Source organism: Pituophis catenifer, unplaced genomic scaffold (genome assembly GCF_029215685.1).
Source record: "Pituophis catenifer annectens isolate HBS135680 unplaced genomic scaffold, rPitCat1.0.hap2 SCAF_1, whole genome shotgun sequence".
Lineage (NCBI taxonomy): Eukaryota > Metazoa > Chordata > Lepidosauria > Squamata > Colubridae > Pituophis > Pituophis catenifer.
In genome coordinates, this window is record NW_027256881.1 from 44,492,745 (window position 1) to 44,514,456 (window position 21,712).

Here is a 21,712-nt window from a genome sequence, read left to right on the forward strand (position 1 = left end):
GGTAATTTAAGTAAAGAGACCTTTAATACAGCTTGAGAAACGTGGCTTGAAAATCCAAGCCAGGTTTAGATTCACCTCTTGTAAAATGAACAATGAGCTACACAGCAGGAGACCATGGCTATTGCCCAGTTGCTGTAAAACATAAATATTCAAGACCATGAAACAATGAAGTTTTAAAAATGAAATATATCCATGATTCTATTTTTTTAAAGGGGGGAGGGATAATATTGAAAGAAGTCACTTTTTAATAATTCTGTATTTTCCGTCTTACACTTTAATTTACAGTATGTTACTTTCATCAATTATGAATCTTAGTAGGATTTATGACAGCATATTACAATAGTCTGAAGTGATATTTGTTAAAAAAAAATAATCGTAATTGGAATAAAAATCAGATTATTTTGGCATTTTTTTTTTCATTATACTGAAAAGATTCTACCACAATGCTATATTTAAGGAAATGGCAGTAGGCCTTCAAAGTCTCTTCCCTGACTTTCTTCCCTGAAAGTCTACTCTGGACTTTCAACTAGAAATCATCTAGCAATTTTTTATGTGGTTTCAGCATGAGGTCTGAGAAGCTTTCCAACATCTCCTCTCAATTCATGAATAGTATCTTTGAATACTTCTTCAGCTAATCCAACTGAATGGATTTTTTTTTTTTTAAATTTGATTTATATGCCGCCCTTCTCCGGAGACTCAGGGCGGCTTACAATGCATTAAGCAATAGCCTTCATACTTTTGTATATATTTATACAAAGTCATCTTATTGCCCCCACAAACTGGGTCCTCATTTCACCTACCTTAGAAAGGATGGAAGGCTGAGTCAACCTTGAGCCTTCTGGATCTTGGAAATAATTTGTAGAAAACTTTTCTTTTCTTTTTGAAAATGCTAGTATTCCATGGAACCTAACTGAAGAAACATTGCTGTGAATCACCCAAGGATTGTTATTCTACAAAGAGAGTGAGCTGCAGATCTATAGATTTATTATAAGCTACCCTTTCAAATGTTCAGAAAGAGAACATAAAATAATTAGTAGCAAGATTAGATCAGGTATTTTTTCCTAACAGTGTGTCATAATCTATGAAAACATACTTTGTATGTGTTCATCTAACCAAAGTGCTAAAAAGAGCAACAGAATGTCAGGCAACTGAATTTCTTAGTGTTTTGAAATTTGGTTGACAAATGAACATCAGTTAAAAGTAAAACAAAATATTTCCTTGAATTGAATTCAGTTTCTAGTCACTGCATGAACACATCCATGTAGTTTCCTTGGCAACCATATAGGATTGGTTATCATCCCCTTCTTTCAGTATGTTTCTTGGATATCACAATCTAATCTATAGCTTTAAGATTTCCCGTAGCTTTCCCAATTAAGTACTTAACCAGGTCAGCCCTGCTTAGCTTTTTTTTTAATCTTCCTTTGAGTAAATATTTGATTTTCTGCCATGTCTTTCTAATCTTGTTGTTATTTATTACAAATTCCAATTGATTTGTTCTAAGTTAGTCAGCATAAGAAATGGCCAGTGACAACTGTTTGTTCAATCCTAAAAATCAATTTCAAATGGCTGACAGTGTATCCAACATCCAAAATGCCTTCAATCCATATTTTTGCACAATTTGTGTTCATCAGTGAATGTGCTACTACAGATATTAGAAAACTTGCATTGTCAGAGATAAGACTTTATCTAAAGCAGCTTCCTGGGATTTAGGAGAAAAATCAGAAGAATAAACATGTGTGTCATAAACATGCATGTAAATATTGATTCTTCTTTCCCAAAACAAAGTTGGCAAATACAAATGTTATTTTTTTTATATTTTAGACGTGACCACACCTTTCTTATATTTTTATTAAATCCGTTTCTTGGAACCAATTAGTGGAAATGGTGGTTCTGATTTCCCCTATGGCATGAACAAAGATTCCCCCCATCAGTCTCTTCGAGGTAGAGTAGCCTTTTTCAAGGGTTATAATTCCTCCAAATTGCTGGCATTGTTTTCAGACACCTAACAGCTATTTACCATCCCTTACATCTTAATCACAGAATCCATTTAGAGTGGGATTAGCAGCCTTCACATATAAGCAAAGGAAAGCCTCCCCTCAAGCACACAATGGAGGCTTAACCCTCCCGCCCTGTTGGAGATTGCAGATCAGATAATGGAACCAATTCTGTCTTATTGAAAGGTCTTGTTTAGGCAGGGACTTTGCATCACAATTTTACCTGAGATAGATCAGGAGTAGGAATGTCAATAGCCCAAAAGAAAAAGCCAGAAGGCTGGAAGATGCTTTAAAGACCACATACTGATAGCAAAACTGAGGATTTCACTTAGTTTCTAGCATTTAACAACACAAGCAAAGGCTTGACTTGGCAGATCAGATGGGAGGAAAGGTCCACATAATGGTTTGGTGTTCAACAGTAGTACCCCTGGAAAAGCCATCTTTGCAATATAAAGACACTAATAAACAGCAAGAATAAGCTTAGGCTGATTTCCGCTAATAACTGATAGAATAGCATTGCATCCAGTTTTGGTCACCACATTACAAAAAAGATGTTGAGATTTTGGAAAAAGTGCAAAGAAGAGCAACTAAGGTAATTAAAGGCCTAGAGCAGGAGTGTCAAACTCACGTTGTCACGGCATCGTCATGTGACGTATTGGGACTTTTCTTCCCTTCGCTAAACCGGGAATGGGCCTGGCCAGCATGTGACACATCCAGCCTGCGGGCCGCAAGTTTGACAGCCCTGGCCTAGAGACTAAAACATATGAAGAATGATTGCAGGAATTGGATATGGCTAGTCTAAAGAAAAGAAGGACTAGGGGTGACATGCTAGCAGTATTCCTGTCAGGGTTCCTGTATTCCAGTATTTGAGGGGATGCCACAAAGAAGAGGGAGTCAATTCATTTTCCAAAGCATCAGAAGGCAAGATAAGAAACAATGGATGGGAACTAATCAAGGAGAGAAGCAACCTGGAATTAAGGAGAAACTTCCTAACAGTGAGAACAATTAACCAGTGGAACAGTTTGCCTTCAGAAGTTGTAGGTGCTTCATCACTGGAGGTTTTTAAGAAGAGACTGGATAGCCTGAAATGGTATAGGGTCTCCTGCTGGAGCAGATGGTTGGACTAGAAGATCTCCAAGCACTCTTCCAGCTGTATTCTGATTAATGTTAATGTTAAAAAGTCAGAATTCACCTCCTCAAAAGAGGATATATTTACATAGTATTTCAATATAGTTATATATAGGACTTGATAGACGTTTAGAAATAAATGGTAATACCTTTCTCCGATCAAGAAGATTGTATACTGCTGACCCCTTTGCCAAACTGTAGTCTATTATCTGTTGAACTTCATTGTTCCAACTTCCCCAATGAAGATTTGCTTTTATTTGTTATGATTAATTGATATCTGCAAATTCCTCCAAAATGAATGAAACATTAATTACGTGCAAGAAAATCTTCATATTTCAATTCTTATATTCAAATTAAGCTCCAAATTTAAAGTATATATTATAAAAAGCGCACTCACTGTTTTAAGTATTATGAATTTTACCTGACTACCTTTCAAAATGAGGCGCTAAATGAATTGCCTTGTAAATTGCAGAAGGCTACCTAGATGATCTTTGTGGCCCCTTCCAACTTCACAATTCAATAATTTTATGAACTCTACCCACAGATCCCCTGTTTGAAAAGACATTACTACTGAGTAGCCAATATCGGCTTTGGCCAGTTTTCTTTCCCAGGACCAAAAACACAGACTGTCTCTTACACATAAACACTGATTAGACTTGACCCAAGAAGGACCTCAAGATCAAGAACCTTTTCTCATCTTTCAGGGCTTCTATTTTCTTTTGTAGAAGATACCAGTTAAACTCAGATGTTATCACGACTTCAATTTAGACATCAAAGCTTTCCATCTGCCTGATGAACTCTCTCAACCTTAATCATAAGAATAATGAAATCTATAATGAAAATACTTAAATTTTCATTTTAAAAAAATCACATGCACATGTCCTATCTGAGCTGTGTATTTTCCATGCTCTTAATGCAGGAACACAGAAAATGAACAATGTTACCTTTGTTGATACAAATCTCAGAGTCCACACTGAATGAGGTAGGTCAGATAGCAAGTCTTCCATACTGTCAATAGCAATAGCAATGGCATGTAGACTTATTGCTTCACCATGCTTTACAGGCCTCTCTAAGCAGTTACAGAGCCAGCATCTTGCCCCACAACAATCTGGGTCCTCATTTTACCAACTTTGGGAGGATGGAAGGTTGAGTCAATCTTGAGCCATTCAGAATCAAACTCCTGGAGTGAGCATTCTAACCACTGTGCACCAATTATGTGTATATTACATAATTTTAAAATTTTCATTGACTTAATATTAAATAAATAGCAACTATAATTACAAAACAGCATCAATCTAATTCATAATTAAGATCATGTACATATTTTTGTATTGATATTTTTTAATTCATCTTAAGGGAAACCATTTGTACCTTATTATTAAACTACTGATAATGGTACTGAGTTTTGAGTCTGAGTTTGTGGCTTCATTTCTCGTATGTGCTTGGTTTCTCTGTCACATCTTTTCCACTAACTACTAAAATCAGCCGTATGTTCTGCTGCTTGTTTTCTAGGAAAAAATCTAACCCCGGTGGATGTGCAACATTCCCAACATATGCAGTCAACTCAAAGTAACTCAACAAGAGTATTAGATCTAGGTGTATGTGATCAGCAATATCAATAATCCAATGCACAATTCTCCCCATTTATTTTCTCAGATCTTTATTTGGGCTTATTTTGTTTTCTACATTGGCCTTTTCTGCCCTTCTCTCAGTCTTTCAGCTCCAAATCTTCCTTTTCTTCTCTCTAATATTTCAAATTTTCTTTTCAACCTATTTGATGACCCCTCTCATGTTCAAAACTTAGATTTCAAGAATGGATAGTAAAATGGAGAACTTGTAAATGCTCATTCTCATGTCTCCCAAGCCACTGTACAAACGTATTCCGTTAGCTGTTTTTAAACATGTCCTATTGATATACTGTAGCTTTAATTTTAACTTCAACTATAGAAAAATTTAGCTCTGGCCTTGAGAAGGAGATGGAAGTGGTAAAAGATTAGTCAGCCCCAAGAAAATAAAAAGAGTGAGAAAGGGTTAGAAAACCTCTAGCTTGACCTTATGGTCCTTCCAAAGGGGTAGTGAAAGTTGTGGGTAGGCTTTCAAGATTCTGTTGATAGCTACTACAACTATAAAGTAGCATTCCTATAATCCTTGCAGTGTCTGTTCTTGACCTGCCTATCTCAAAGGGATCACACAATCTCTCATGCCCTGATCATGGCTTAACTACTGCAATGCTCTCTACATGGGATTGCCCTTGATCACGTGTGTGTGTGTGTGTGTGTGTGTGTGTGTGTGTGTGTGTGTGTGAACTGGTCCAGAATACTTACCCAGAAGATTTAATCCTGCAGGGTGGGTGTGCTCTCTGGATTCAATTAAACAATATCATCTCTCAGGATCCTGGAAGCACAACTTCTGCATTCCCTCTGGGACAAGGTTATTGATGACATCTGGATGTCTCTTCCCCATGAATATTATCTAGGATGAGTTATTGATGATACGGTTAGGAACTGGGATTTGACCAGCTCCTGATGGCTATTTTAATTGCCATGTGCATGAAGTTGATATGTCACTGGGGCACTGTCTTTCATGATTATTTTGACCTGGGCACACTGCTTCCATTGCCCAACAAATACCTGACTAGCCCTTTCTGAAGTATTTGGTAGGACTTCATGGATCCATATTGAACACTCCAAAAATCTTTAAACACTCTAGCGTCTAGACCAGAGGTGTCAAACTCACGTCGTCACGTCGTCACGTCGTCATGTCGTCATGTGATGTATCATGACTTTTTTCCTCTTTGGTAAAACAGGGGTGGGCATGGCCATTGTGTGACACATCTGGCTCGTGGGCTGCGAGTTTGACACCCCTGACAAATAGGGCTTCTCTTGAGCTCAGCCAGGTGTTGAGATTTTAATTTCACTGAAGACTGCCAACTGAGAGAGATCTGCTTATGTCACATCCTATTCCTTTGCCTCTCAGGATCTAGCCAATGAATACTATTACTGGTACCTGCACTACATATAGTAACTATACTCCCATTCAGATACTCCGTATGCCAAGAAAGGACAATTTATCTAAATGTAGTATGCCCACTACTTTATTCCCTCAAATCAAAAAACACAGGGACAATGTTCTTAGTAAGAAATTATAAATTGCCCAATATCCCAATTAACATTCCACAGCAAATTTCAACCCCTGTCTGCTGAACAGTCTAAGCTGGGTGACCTCACTGATTTTTGAGGTTATTTTTCCTCTAGGCTAAGGAATCTGATGTAGCCACAATTAATATGGAATAAGAGATGAAATGGGATAGGTCTAAAAGAAACCCGCTGAACTTGTGACTCACGAAACTGAACATAGCCCTCCAGCTGGATTGTGGCCTGACAGATGGTTTGCAATGCCCTTTTTTTTTTTAGTCCTGGGCTAACAATAATACCTGGTAGTTTATGAAGCCACCAGTCCTGACAATTTGGCTTCATTGGTCTGGCTGAGCCAAAAGTTGCATAAGCATAAAAGTAAAGAGACACACAGCCTGATGCTTCAGAGTCACACATGGCTAACCAGAACATTGGATCTGCCTCTCCAGAGCCCTCTTAAAGTTGTCATGCAATTGAATTTGTAATGTCCTGGAATGGATACATTACTAAATACATGGAGAGGAATCTTATAAACTCTATTTTATTAATTTAGTGTAAATTTCAATCAAATGTATTTTAAACTAAATCAAATTTGGACTGGCTAAACCCATTGCTTTCTTTGGACTTAACCTACTTTTTTTGGAGCGTGGCACTAGCTTACCATTCAAAAGCTAAATGTAACCCCATATTATACTGGTTGCATATTTTCTGGTAAAACTACTGAACAACATGTTTTTATGGACATTTTCAGTCCAATTTGGGAGATCTTATCTCAAATGCCCATTTGAAACTGAGCCAAGCACCCTCTTATATTCTTCCCTCTTACCTTACCAGCAAAAATCTTGTAAAGATAAAAGAAAACAGCCTTATTTATGGTATTTAAAACACCCCATTCTTAAATCCAGCACCTTAATCTCCAGAAGAAGGCTTATTCCTTTAATAGGTGGATACAAATATTTTTCCATTATATGGGGAATTACTTAGAAGTATTTGCTAATAGAAATTTCATTGAGATAGTTTTTAACTCCTACAAACATGCCATGCTTCCTCCAATTGAATCCACAGAAGTTTTCATCCATAGAATATCTGTGATGTACAGACACCTGAATCAGTCCAGTGAATAATGAAGGCTTCTTTATTGAAGGTTATAGACTGGAATCTACCTTTACGGTTTATTTATTTGTTTATCTCTTTATTTACCTAACTTCCCAATATAAGGTTGAATTAGCTGGATAGATTCTCTTCTCAGGGAGCACTAGAATCTGAGCTACCTCACTCCTAGCCCAGCACCTTAATCAGTGTACCATACAGATTCTCCTATATGCCTAAGGATACTTTGGTATAGTGGTTATAGTGCTGGAATAGCATCCAGGAGACCATGTGTTTAAATTCTCTCTTTGAATAAGAGCCAACTGGGTGATCTTGGTCCAATCATTCTTTTTTAGCTCAACCTAATAGGGTTGAGTAATATAAGGAGTAGTATGCACCCCACCATAAGACATATCAAATGAAGATGGATCTCTCTCCCTCCCTCCCTGTCTCTCTACCTCTCGCTCTCTCTCGCTCTCTCCCTCCCTCTCCCTCTCCCTCTCCCTCTCCCTCTCCCTCTCTCTCACTCTCACTCTCACTCTCTCCTGATTACAGAATTTTGGGAATTGATGTCCACACATCTTAAAGTGGCTGAGATTGAGAAACACTGATATATGTAATGAAAACTAAATCCTCCAGATTACAGCCTTGGAGTCTCAGATTATATGTACTAAGTGGTTGGAAACTATTAAGCATTCAAATGATTGCCTAAGCAAGGCTATTGTTATCTACATAAATAGAACACTTGGTATTCATCAATATTCCAGCCAGAACAAATATCAACAACAAACATATTCTTTCTTATGCATTCAAAAAATCATTTTTTTTTCTTCCTTTCATTTTTTTTAAAAAAAATCATAGAATTGCAAGGTGGCACTCTAAGCCATCACATGCAACTTTCTGTTCAATAAAGGAAGCCAAATCAAGTCATCCCAAATTAATGACAATTTTGATTCTATTTGATAACATCCAGTGGGAACCTACTAGCGCACTAGTAAAGTTAAAAGTAAAAAGTAAAAAAAATAAAAATTTAAGGTAGCAAAAATAAATTAAGCCCATTAAAAGTTGGTTAACTGGGACAAAGAGAAGGCTCTTCTGGCACTAACCAATCCCACAATTGCATGCTCCTTTGGGCTTCCCATGCAAGGCCACAGAGCCATGTTTTAATCCATTTTTGAAGGCCAGGAGAGTGGGGGCCTGCCTCACTACTGGGGGAAGAATATTCTATAAGGAGGGGGCAAGAGCAGAGAAGGCTTTCTTCCTAGACCTTCCAGTTGAAATTCTTTAACTGACAGGGTCTGCAACTTATCTACCCTGCCTGACTGTGTGGGATGGGCCGATGCAATGGGGCAAAGCTAGTTCCATGGGTAACCTGGCCCTAGGCCATGTAAGGCTTTATAGGTCATAATCAGCACCTTAAATTGGAACCAGAAGCAAATTGATACCCAATGCAGTTCACAGACCTGCATTGAAGAATTGCATGTGTTCTTCTTTGGGCATTTATTTTATTTTATTTTATTTATTTGTTATTCAAACTTCTATACCGCCCTTCTCCTTTCGGACTCAGGGCGGTGAACAGCCAAAATAAAAACATTTATACATAACATTACAATTAAAAACAGATTTAAAATAATTAATAAATTTGGCCCATAATTTAAAATTTGTCAATTTAAAATCAGTATCAAAATTTTAAAAACCAACCCTAAAATCAAGACAGACTGGCTAACTGAAAAAAGTAAGATTTTAGGGCCCGACGAAAAGTCCTGAGGTCGGAGATCATTCGTATGATCACAAGCATCAATATTGCTTGTATGGCTGCACCAGCTGAAGCTTTCAGATATTTTTCAAGGGTAGCCCTATGTAGAGCTTATTAATCTTCTTACAGGTTCCATTTGAAAATATTCTTCCATAATCTTTATTGCCTCAGACTGCCCAACATTTCAGTTTGGAAAATGACTTGTTTGGAATACTTCAGTGTTCAAGAGCTTAATTTTCAGAAGACCAGCAATAACATCAAATGTCCCTTTGGGTTCCTTGCTCCAGCAACTCTCTGTCCCATGGAATATAAAGTGTGCTACAGACACCTACAAATGCAAAATCTGAAGTGCATTTAAACCAGCTGTCTTGAGTGTACTTAATTACATTAGTCTGGAAGAAAAATCAACAAGAGCTTATAAACAAAGCTACTGGCTGGAATTAACAGAGCAGCACATCACGAGTTTCGGCAGGGGAAAGGTTTAGATTTGAGAGGTGAGAAGGGAAACCAGAGAAATGCAAAAGTTTACATCCAAACACATTTCATTCATTTCTAAACCTTCCTTCCTTCCTTCCCTCCTTCTTCATTTCCATAATGAATTAAATGAACATATGCAATATTGTTTTTCCCAAAATAGGGAAAGGGAAAGCCATATAAGGAAGATATAGGCTTTTTCATTAAAGTTGAGCAGTTGCAGGCTTTCCTCACCTATCTCATTTCAGTCTTTATTTTTTAAAAGCTGAAAAGAGTGAGTTATTCAAGGGTATTTAAAAGAAAACAAAAATTCTTCATTTAATCAGCCCTTATTACTGCCTGTATTTTAAAAATCAGGGGATTAAAACATTCTTGGTTACTTCATGGACACTTTCTTTTGTTTGTGTGTGTGTGTGTGTGTGTGTGTGTGTGTGTGTGTGTGTGTGTGCATGTGTACCTCACCTCAGTGCTTTATTTTATGTGGCCAAAGAATAATATAATAACAGAATAACAGAGTTGGAAGGGACCTTGGAGGTCTTCTAGTCCAACCCCCTGCTCAAGCCATAAACCCTTTCAGACAAATGATTGTCCAATCTCTTCTTAAAAACCTCCAGTGTTCAAGCACCCACAACTTCTAGAGGCAAGTTGCTTCCCCTGATTAATTGTTTTAACTGTCAGGAAATTTCTCCTTAATTCTAGCTTGGTTCTCTCATTGATTAGTTTCCATCCATTGCTTCTTGTCCTGCCTTCTGGTGCTTTGGAGAGTAGGCTGACCCCCTCCTTCTTTGTGGCATCTCATTAAATATTGGAACACTGTTATCATGTTGTCCCTAGTCCTTCTTTTTATGAAAAGAGATGCACTCTGCTTGAAGAATCATCAAAATGAGGTCAAACCTTCTCTATTGTGGCCTTGCCTTAAAGGAAATGGCTTCTGTCTGATTGATCCACTGCTTTGAAGTAGGGTATCTGCTGCACTTTGTAATTTTGTTTGCAATTTTGCTTTAAGAAAATGCTTTTAATACTTGAAGCATCAGTGAAGCAAAGAACCTCTTCAAAATCCCATCCATCTTTGTTAAATAACTTTACATGTTTCTTTTTGCCATTATTTCTTCCCAACTCCTATATTCTTTCAGCTGCCTGTCAGTTGTTGCATTTTCCTTGAAAGCCATCCAAAACAAGTACTGTCACTTTTGAGAATCCTTCAGAAAAGATTTCAGTTTTTTTGAAATTCTGGTTTTTATACTTTACTGGCAAATGCTTTAACTAAGCAAACACTTAGCAAAAAGGCAATGCAATTTGGAGAGAATTATAATGCGACTAACCATAAGTCTTAGGAAAAAAAATATGATTTATGGAATTATAAGTCTTGTCTGCAGTTTTTGCTATCCAAAAAGTTAATAAAAATGCAAAAAGAGAATGAGGGGAAATAATTTGTTTAGACATTGAGCGTATTTTGATAGGTCTACTTTCAAAAGTCTACTAAGAAAATTTGGTCAACTCCAGAGAGTGAGAAGCAAAAATCAAAATAAAAGTTATTTCTGTAAACTGAGATAAATTGCCAGTTCTAAAGAATGTAAAAAAAATTAAAAGTGGGTACTTTACATATTATAAACTGGGGAAAAAACTTTTGTAAACTGGCAAATATCTCCTATGAAAACAAGATTTCTGAAATATGGCAAGAAATAGATTTGTGAGAGAATTTAAAATTATGGACCTCCATAATCTTTTTCAAAAAAATATCTAAAAGAAGAAACAAATTGAAGATTATCTTTGATACATTATTGTCATTGCTTGTCTTCCTTTCTTCCTTTTACACATATACGCATACACATGTGTTCTAAACACTTGAAAGGAAAAGAAAAGGTGGTTCCTTTATTCTGTTGCCAACTCTTCCTCTTAATAACACAGAGCAGCATATACAGAGTTATCCCTTTTTATCTTCAAAAGAACATTGTGAGGTAAACCAAGCCAAGGTTTGGCTGACAGTCAGTCAGTAAGCTTTTGTGGTTTGATAAGGTATTGTGTGTAGCCCAGGTCTCCTTGGATGAAATCCATCACAGCATCCCCACATACCACTCTGGATTTGAGGTTAAGTCCTGATGACTGAGGAAAGTGCATCTGTTAATTTCTTCTCTGCTGAAGCACTTGAGGAGTTTCAAACGAAGGATATGCCACAGGAATTTTGACAAGACTGGCAAAAGGTTTGCTGATGTGGGTGGTCTTCATGTCATTAGATCTATAAAGGGTCAGGATATCTTGAAGATATTTATTATCTTTGTAATCTCTGGCAGAATCCTTTAAGTAACAGGAAGTAAGTAGCAAAAACAGAATAGACATAGCATCCTCCTTTTAATAGTTTTGAGTAGGGACACAGAATGCAGGGCCTCTGGTAGGCTGACCTGATCTGTAGGAGATGTTCTAAGTTCTCATGACTGAATTCATAGATTTTGAGAATTTCTGAATCTAGAAGGAATTACAGCAAAGCAGGAATCACTCTTCAATCAGAAACATCTTCATTCAGTAACAGCTTCACAAATCCTGCTGTAATAGTAGGTGGAAACTATTATTTTCACTATTTTATAGGCTTTATGGAGCTTAGGCTGGTGCACCAGTTGTAACCATATTCGACCATGAAGTCCTGACAGCGGTGATTTCTGTTTTTACAGGCACACACTTCGATTACATGAAGATTCTGTGAAGATGATCCCCAAATTGTAATTGGTACAAAATAGAGCAGCCAGGGATGAGAATAGCTACGGCAATATAACATCAATTCTCTGGTCACCGCTTTGGTTATCAATAAAAATGATCATCATCCACATCATCTATGAAAGTTTCTGCATTTCTTCATATTTTCCATATTTAGGGGACATATATGGTTTATCATTAATGTAACTTAAATCAACATGAAATTAAAATTTTGGGGTTTTTTTCTAAGCTTCACTTGCCATTTAGAATGCAGCACTTGATGCATCTTTCTGCCTGATAATCCCCTTTCTTTATTACCCCAATTCATATGATTAGAAGTCACTTCAAGACTTTACATTAGGGTGGAAATATATACATGTAATTCTCCCATCTGTAATTTCTAATATTTCCTCTAAGTAGATCAACAACACAGAGTTAATATATTTTTAGTACTGTCTTGTATTGTAAGATCGCCTGGCATGCATTTTCTCCCATCACCAAGTATGACTTACAAGCAGTTTCAAGGTCCACCTCCATATTAAACACAAGCCCCTTATAAATCAGGAATCAGATATGTCTCAGAATGACATGATTTCTAAGGAAAAATGACTTTGGTTCTCTTCCCAGACCTCTAGTGAACTCTCCTAGTTCTTGTAACACCACTCCCTTCAGTGTGCAGGATGGAGTGAATCTAATTAACCCCTTGGGCCAACAGCTAGTAATTGATTTATAGAGATCTTCACCCTGCAAATATTACCAAGAGACCCATTCAAAACACAGCTTTGTACCCGTTGTACTAACTCCTTCTTATTATTTTTTCACTGTACTATTTTGAACATGGTTGACTTCCTTCCTCCAGTATTCTCACAAACATACATAGGCTGGAGGAGATTAAAATGGGGTCAGGTTATTTGTGATTCAGGGTCTTGTGGGAACACTGATTGTGTTAGTGTAGTGGATGAACTGGGCTTTTCCCTTAAGCCATAAAATGGTTTATTTGTTTCTATATTATGTAAATACAGCTGTTGCATTTTGTTATCCCAGGTTATGGGATTTAATGTGTCACATGAATCCAAGCTACATAAAGCTGACAACATTGCTTTGTCTTCCCCATAATATCTCTAAATGATATTCTACATATTTTCAGGTTGCATGTACTCATCTGTGTGAATACCAGAGAATGCATGTAAGCAACCAAGTCTTCATAAGTTCAGGAATAGGGTCATGTTCCTACTTTCAAATGAATACATAATGTATTCTTGCTTTCTTCACCTTTTTGTGTTTCCTTAGATGGAAACTGAATGCTGTCAAATGGTAAGCCAACTATTTAGCACAGCCGCTAGCTACAGTTTTAGGCAAACAACTGCTAATTAATGCAGACCAAGGAAAAGTGGGAAAGGTCTAAGACCATGATGGTCTTAGGTTTTTGGCGCTCGAGCACGTGCCTTCTGGTTTGAGCACTTAGTGTCAAAAAGGTTCGCCATCACTGGTCTAGGATTTAGTTCAGTTCATATTTTAAAACAAAATATAGATTGAACTCCATCATGTGATCATTAACTCACTGAGTCATACTGTACATTCTGTGAATTACAAGTAATGAAATAATTGAAGGGACAAAAGAAATAAGATTCTGAGGCATAAAACAGAGACAATGAGCAAAGGTGCAGAAGATGGAAGAGGTCAAGAAACTAAATTGAGTGCATACTGGGTTAGTTTTACCTCAGAGGTTAGGAAAGAAAAAAAATAGAAAATGAATGCATTCAAGAAAAAGATTGTGGAAAGAGAGAAATGAAATAATAGATAATCAGGAGTCAAGATAAGGAAAAATGGAAGAAGCATAAACTCAAAGACAGAATAAGAAGTAGGGCCAAAGAAGGTTGGAGCAAAGCTTGCTAGGAAAGGTTAGATCAACACATTCTGTTACTTAAACACATCCTCATCACCATCCTCATCATCCTCATCACAAAATATTGCATGAAAATCAAAACTGGGATTTACCCATTCACTCAAGTATAGGTTCACTAAGCACCTCGTTCCACCTCCATCCCCACCATTCATTGTGAAGCTTGACATTATATACAACCATATCTTTATCCTCCCATGCAATGCTGTGCAGTTAAAAGATGGATTCATTTGGTAACCTTATCAACCCTCATTTTTACTTCCTCCCACTTGCCTTACACTCACAGATAACAAGAAAACAAGAGAAACAATGGCCCTGAACATTCAAACTCTTGTTTTTCCACCAAGATTTATTATTATGTTTTTAACCAGCAGGTCATTTTCAAGGATGAATTTTAGGAAACCATTAAAGATGTGAGAGATGTTAGGAAAGCAATGAATTTTTTATGCAATGCAACAGTGAAAAAGCAATAACTTACAAAATGTGGCAAGCATATATTTTACAAGTGAATATAGATTAACTTCTACATACGCTTTCCCCCTCCAGCCCCCTTCTTTTAAACTCAAGTTTTTCATGGGAAGATATTTTGTACCAGTCTGTGTGTTTACCCCTCTTACCCAGTGATTTCTATGCTGATTAGTGTGGCCATGAGTCTTACTTTATAGGGGTCAACTTCTATTTGAAGAGCTGTCTGGTCCAAGTCCGGCATAAAGATAGCAGCAGAGTGTCTGAATCGGCAGGCTGAATTCAGCAAGTTAACCTTGGCCACTTTTATTTGATTCAGAAATAAAACAGGATTAATGGAAAGAAAAGTTTTTAAACAGATTTCTGGAAGCAGTAAAGCAGCACCCAGAAAGAGAGAAGAGCTATAAGAATAGTTCTGGATCCTTAGATATATTTTTAGGAAATAAAAATGATAGATGACTACAATGTAGTGCTTTGTTTGAAAAACTGACATCTCGTTAAAACATTTTAATGTTATTTAAAAAGATTTTAATAACAGAGATATGTTTCTAAGAAAATTGGCTTTGGCAAATTTAACTACACGAGATCTGATCATTTTCAATGTCAACTGTTCCAGCAAGAATTTTGAATTCATTGTGCCTGAAAAAGATGAAAAGAATAATACAGAAACTGTTAATTTTTTGTCAATGGGAGGCCTATAGATTTTTTTTAATAAAAATGGATGAACAAAGAATGTGAGAAGTTAATATGGAAGCAGTTTCACCTGTAATTCAAAATAGAGAAATTGGCTAAATGGTTTGAACCTCGTTTTCTGCAAATACTGAGGAGATTCTTCACTTTGCACATCCTGTTGGCCAGACAATATTCCCACATGGTTTACATAGACTGCTGAGCTACTGCTGCAATTCGCAGAAATTAAACTTTCCATCATCTGGTTTTTATATTTGGAAAATGTCAACTATACTTCCTATCACTGTTGCTTCAATGGCTGAAACCTTCTGTGAATTTCAAAACACATAACTCAGCTCTTGAGCATTTCTATTGTAAATATTGATAATGGTTTCAAGTTCTTTATTAAATAACTTTTTGAGAAAGTTGAGGACAAGCACTATTTTTTTAATGCACTTGTGAAGATAAGAATCATAATAGTTCTTTTTGTACTCTGGAACACATGGGTTTCACTACTTCATTTTGAAGGGGATTTTCCCCCATATTATGAAACTTTATTTGGAAACACTTTCACCTCAAAAGGCAATTTGATTGAAGAACTAAACCCAGCCAAGATACTCCCAAAACTGTACAATATTTGAAAGCATATTAAAACTTCCACAACATATTGTAAATCGCACTGCGTTCATTGTGTATTGCTGCAATAAATGTTACTATCAAAAAACTGCAGTTAATTGCAAATTCCAGGCTTTTGCTAAAGCAGGAACCTCAGTGATCTCCAAATGTCTTGGACCTTTTGGATTTTCTAACTGCTTGAATCAGCACAACCGGTGGCCAAGAATGGGGTGGTGGGAATGAAGTTTAAAACACCAGGAGAACTTTTGGTTACCTCTCCCTTAACTAAATTCATTGTCATTTTCTAGATTTCAACTCCTTTGACCAGCTCTTCTGGATCTGACCTTAAAAAAAAAAGAAATTTTAATTGTGGGCAACCCAGGAATACAGTACAAAATGGCCATTGAAGAAAGAGAGAAAGAGAGGACTAATAGCTATGGTTCCATTGCGTATCACTGGACATATTGATAGGAATTGAAATTCAAAATTTCTAAAGGATGCCAAATTGTCTGCCCTTGCTGGCATCATAGTTTCATGTTTTGTGGATAGTTAATCAAGAGGGAAGAATACTAACCCAGTTCTATTTTTGCTGTGTTACCTTTCCTATGTATAATTATTTTGTTCTTTGCAACCAAAAGAGCTTTCATGTAATGGTCTTTCCCTGTAGCTTGTTTTATAGTCTTAGAACAGGGGTGTCAAACTCCCAGCATACGGGCTGGATGCGTCACGCGCTGGCCACGCCCGGTTTAGTGACGGGGGGAAAAGTCCTGATATGTGATGTGACGATGCCGTGACACTGCGAGTTTGACACCCCTGTCTTAGAAGATGACACGTAATCTTATAGTTTTTCTTCTCTCCATTGCTACCTGCTAATTAGCAAAAAAGAAAATACTCCTTGAAGTACTCATGACTTTCATGGCAAAATCATGTCATTTTTCTGAGCAACAATATGGATGTGTTTTTGCCATTGCCTTCTTTCTAATCAATGGCCCTAGGATTTCTTGATGTTTCCCATGCAAGAATTAGGCAGTCCTGATCTTACTTATTTTTTCAAGAAAGGACATGGTTTAAGAACAATATTTTTGCTAATAGGTTTAAAGCAGGGGCGTCAAACTCGCGGCCCACATGCCAGACGCGTCACATCCTGGCCACACCATTTTAGCAAAGGGGGGAAAAGTTGTGATATGTCACATGACAATGTGTAGTTGTGAATTTGACAGCCCTGATTTAAAGCATGCACACACACATAACTTGCAAAGAGATGGTTTCTTTAAAAAGAAAAGATGCAGGAGAAAAGGTTAAGGTGATTGCTGTGACTCTTGTTTTACGTGCAATTGTCCCAATCCATATCTGCTTATAAGTGCTTACAGTAGAGTAAATAAAAATGGAAATGAAATTGCATGAAGTTGGTGTGATATAATTTACTTCTATTCAGGGGTATCCAGAAAGTGTGGCTAAAAAAAAGGATGGTGGGTACAACACTGTGATCAAAGCCTCACTATTTTGTTATTGGTCTCCTGTGTTCACAGCTTCCTAAGTCTGAATCCAATTTGTTTAATACATCAGCTTGAATTAAATGTTTAGGACTTAGCATCAGACATTTGACTCTCTAAATAGAATTTGCATAGTTTATTCCTCTCCAATGATGCATACAAAATGTAACTTTCCATACTGTAGAAATCTGGAGAGATGATTCCGGGTCTGTCAGCATCTTTGCCAATGATGACTTTTAACAGTCTATTAAAAGTTCTCTTCTCTAAAATGCTTATTATACAATTAATTTTTTTTTTTTTACAGATTGTGTCTTCACTAGAAAATATCCCTTTGTAGTAGCAACAATAAAATGTCAGGGAGTAGAGGCCTTTATTTTCTTATTTTTTTAAAAGTTATTTTAAAATAAGAAATAAAATGGGCTGCAGTGAGATAGGGTAAAGTAGGAGATACAAATGAAATCACGGTAAGACTTTTTCTCCCCACTTCTGACTTGGAAAATATTAACTCATACAAGTTGTGACCTCTGTTTCCAGCATTAAATCTACAGAATGTTTATGTATAGCATTTGTCTCTTTCAGAAACTGCATAGTGTCAATTGCAGTTATTTTCCTTTGATAAATTGTGGGTAGAAGTCCATATATTCAAAGAAGCAGGCTGCAGACCGATTTGTGTCTACTAAATAAATGATCTACATTTGAACTTAAAATTTGCTGACATTAGGGATTAAACCAGACAAGTAAAGTTTGAAAACTTAGAGGAATGTTCTCTAGCTCTTGCCTTTCCAGATCAGAGCTTGATTATATGAATTACAGAGCTTTATTCCTTACTCCTGCCTGCCAACCTTCTCTGTCTCTCTTAATAACATTGTAAGTCTAGCACCGAGCACTGCAACTTCTGTTGCTGCCAAACATTGACTTCACACATTGTGATAAATCAGGTTTGCTTTAATCAGGGTTCCTTGGGTGGATTCAGTCATCACAATAAGCCCTAAGCCATGGGTTATTAATTGTAACCATGGGTTATTACCAAATCATGCAGCACACTAACCATTACCACCCAAACCATATTATTTGTAAACTCAAACCAAGTGAGTTAACTGTTGACATATCATAGATGTATTTGGTAAATATGCAATTGGCCTTTCATGAATATGCTTAATTTAGAAAAGTATAGTAAGTTTAGAAAAACAGGCAACATTTCTTAAAAGTGTTGCTTATTTCATATTTATCATTTTGGCTTTGTGATTGACCATACCCAACACGTTTGCTTTTTTGTAAGTAGGTAAACTGTTTTTGTGACAGTGCCAAAATAATACTAGAGTAAGATTAGTAAAGTAAATAAAATGGAACATTGAACTTTAACACTATTATCAGAGGAACAAAGTCTGTATCCCCTGCCTAAAAGTACAAACATGCATGGCAGACTCTTTCATGCAATTCATATCATTCTTCTCACTGTGGCAGCTTTAGAATGCAGTTCATCAGTATCCAATGATAGAATCATATGTAGATTACAAATTGCTCCGAGCCTTCTTGTGAACTAATCAAAGAGATGAAATGCAAAGTTGACCTCCCAAGTTGGCCTCCCAAGTTGACAAGACTGTAATGGAGTTACCACTACACCAAACCCATGGTAGAGCAAGAATAAAATATCTTGGGTAATATTATGTAATTACTGTATGTTAACATAATTGTTCCAGGTTCATAAAGAGTAGGTTCACCCAAGAAAGGAACAACAACAAACAAAAAATCTTTCCAGTTTGTGGATTATTAGAAAGCTCCCAACTGGCTTGAGCCACATAATGGCAGAATAGATGGACTCAGTTTTTGATTCATCCCACAAGATTTTTCTTTTATTGTTAAGTTATCCTTTAAGATAGCATAGTCACACTGATTCTAAAATTGTCCACCGCTGTGTTTTCTCATCAGGTCTACAGCCACAGGTTTCCCAGGAGAATCCACAAAGGGACATTCCTCTCTCTTATGCTATATAGCATAGTTCCAAATTGCTGTGTAAGTGAGCTGGGGCAGAAAAAGAGAGGGAGGGAAATGCAGTAATGGTAAAGGTAAAGGTAAAGATAAAGGTTCCCCTCACACATATGTGCTAGGTGTTCCCAATTCTAGGGGGTGGTGCTCATCTCCGTTTCAAAGCTGAAGAGCCAGCGCTGTCCGAAGATGTCTCCGTGGTCATGTGGCCGGCATGACTAAACGCCAAAGGCACACAGAACACTGTTACCTTCCCACCAAAGGTGGTCCCTATTTTTCTACTTGCATTTTTATGTGCTTTCGAACTGCTAGGTTGGCAGAAGCTGGGACAAGTAACAGGAGCTCACCTCGTTATGCAGCACTAGGGATTCAAACCGCTGAACTGCCGACCTTTTGATTGACAAGCTCAGCATCTTAGCCACTGAACCACTGCGTCCCTCATAGAAATGCCATACAGTTGGCCATTGAGGGACAAGAAAATCATATTTCCAACCATTGCTGCATCCTCATTGTTACTTTATGTCATCTGTTTTCACAAGAAAAAGCAACAGTAACTGTGTAGGGGAATAATCAGTAATCCCACCACCCACCTTTCATCACTCTTAAAGAACAAGTGGGATGAGTGTGACAGTGGCCAACACAAGGGTTTGGAAGGAGAGGAATCCTAGACAGGGTGAATGCTCCTACTAATGGGCAACCATCCATTCTGCAGCTCTAGACAAATTGAAAAATTGTCTTTGCAACTTTTCCTATGTAGGAGGAGCTTACAGAGGAGGAGCTGACAAAAGTGGAAGGGGGATGGGGGGATCAGGGGGGCAGATGACTAAAGCAGCATTGTGCTAACATGATGCAAGCTACATCCCTTTTCTACTCACATGGTGACATTGCAATACAATTGTACTTGTACAGTGCAACAAATGTTTCTGTCATTGAATCCTATTCCTGAATTACCTATCAACTCAACATCCCAAACTCCATTAGGTTTCCATGATGTCAGGACAAACCAGGGGTTGTTCTACTTACCTTTACTACCGGTTTGCAGCAGGGCCTCGCGCAAGCACTTGCTTCGCTCGCATGCGCACACACTCTTCCGCACATGAGCAGAAGTGTTTGGATGACATTGGGGTCGGTGGGCGGCGCCTCCTGCCAGTTTTACTACCAGTTCTATAGAACCAGTGCGAATCAGGGGCAACCTGGGACAAACCAGGGGCCACTGGGACAAACCTTGAATATGGAAGGCTTAAAATAGACCCATATTTCATCTTGCTGATTACTTCACACAGCTAAAAAGCTATCTGTATGAGGAACCACTTAAGTGATTCTTTGACCCAGACTATGTTATCTCCTCCTTCCAGATGGTTCCCTTACAAAGATTATGTCCTTTTCTTTATTGATACAGGGAAGAAGATCTAGTCAACTGTTAGAGTCTACAAGGCTTCAACATCACTTGCCAGTGAACAAAAGAGATGATAAAGCTGAAACAAGATCTCTCCATTTCCTGCATTCTAACTCACTAAGAGTGTAATAACAGTATCTAAGGTTGACAAATTAACCTAGTAGCAAAATAAATAATTTGCCTCTGAATTACTGTTTTAATATCCAAGTTTCACCTATTCATTCCAAATTCATTCTAAATTGGTTTGTAGGACTTTTATCTATCCCTATACTTCATAAGCCCTCTATAATTTCAGAATAAGTACAATGAATGTTGAATTCTGGGTGAATTTTGGCAAACTGTAGATTTCCATGAACAGTGGAGTTGACAACTGTTGTGAAGAATGAAGGCCTGGCAATCAGACTGATCCTTTGGAATACCTCTGGACAAGGAGAGAATAGGAGATTGCCCACAAGTGTTCTGAAGAGGAGATCCTCATTAGGGGACCATACGACAGCAGTTTCCAATGGGTTTTAGCCCCAGGAGCTAAGGGAGAGGACATCTTTGCTCTCAGCAGTGGCAGAATCTTTAGTAAGGACACTAAGTCAGCTAATGTCACTTTCTAATCACATTTGGAAATGTTCAATTTAACTATTTTATGGATATTAGAAACCTTCAAAATGACAAAGTTAGCTTGATACCTGATGAGTTTGACCTTCTTCTTTGGAGTTAAGGAATTATAAACAGAAACTTAAAAGTTTGAATTGGCAAAAAGCAAAATAAAATTTTGATTTAAGAAAATGTTAAATGGACTGGGAGACCAGACATGTTTTGAATATTGGTTGTTTCTGCTGCAAAATTTGAAAAACAAGTATATAATTAAATAATATCTATGTGGAAAATGACTAAAATGGAACTAAACACGTATTAGGAACTAAGGCTT

The 21,712-nt window shown here is 37.3% G+C and overlaps 1 long non-coding RNA gene across 1 annotated transcript in view; it reads left to right on the top strand.

The window, feature by feature from the left end:
* LOC139320294 (uncharacterized) overlaps window positions 1-20,946 on the top strand; it is a 28,539-nt gene extending 7,593 nt beyond the window's left edge. Inside the window, exons 2-3 of the long non-coding RNA XR_011600682.1 lie at window positions 19,338-19,421; window positions 20,794-20,946. This is a non-coding gene — a long non-coding RNA (uncharacterized lncRNA). The remainder of the gene's footprint in view (window positions 1-19,337; window positions 19,422-20,793) is intronic.
* Window positions 20,947-21,712: the final 766 nt, after the last annotated feature.